Consider the following 1,071-nt stretch of genomic DNA (forward strand, 5'->3'; position numbering starts at 1 on the left):
GACATTACAGGGCATTTCTGAAAATAAATTTATCACGGAAGATATGGAAAATGGCATTAATGGAAACCCTTTTTACTTTAGAATATTTAATTATGTTCATTTCATTAAGGACATCTGGCTATAGAGAAGGGCTACTCATTTTGCTGTTTCTCAAGGAAAAAGGGAGTAAAGTTTTTTTTTTGGGGGGGGGTGGGGTGGGGGGGGTTATGGACGGGAAGGAAGAATTGAGGGGAGTGTTACAATGATATGGTTTTCAAGAAACACACACGATGACATGTATATCTAATTATTTTTAACATTAATTGATTTGTTATTACAATAATATTTTCTCTTCTAACTTTAATTTTTTATGAATTTACTTCTCATAATTTTTTAAAGCTTGTGTGATTCTGCTAAATAATTAATAGAACATTGTAATGTTAAATAGGGAATCTTATTGCACTATCCAATTATTTATGTATATGTATTTTCATCACTACTTTACTATTTTATCAGTTAAAAAATATGATTTAACTCCTTAGGCATAATAAATTGGCAAATTTTACATACCATATGATGTATTATTGTTTCAAGCAGAGATTTCGTGAATTTTATATTATATAATTGTGAATGTTGTTTTCTTAGTAATGTGTTGGTTTTAGTATAAATAACATTTATAGTACTTCATTACTCATTAATATTATTTCATTTTATTTCACAATTGAAATAAACATGTAACGAAATTTAATATAATTTATTTTTATCAAATTTGTTAAGTTACATGAACTCAAGGGACGAATTTGCTAGGACAAAATGGCACTACCTTATTATCAACAACACAAGTCTTTATAAAATTCTATAGAAAAGGGTTAAAAATACCTTTGAACTACAAGAAAATATCTAAAAATACTCTACATTCATTTTTTGGTATAAAAGTACCATTTTATTCATCTTTTTGTTCTAAAATTACCTTTCATTCACCTTTTTGCTCACTTATATCCTTGCAACTAACAACCTGCTTTTTTTCTTTTAAAATAGTTATTATGTGTCATTTTCTTATTGAATGAAATGAAAATCCACCTCTATTAAAAT

This window comes from Solanum lycopersicum, chromosome 8, assembly GCF_036512215.1.
Source record: "Solanum lycopersicum chromosome 8, SLM_r2.1".
Classification (NCBI taxonomy): domain Eukaryota; kingdom Viridiplantae; phylum Streptophyta; class Magnoliopsida; order Solanales; family Solanaceae; genus Solanum; species Solanum lycopersicum.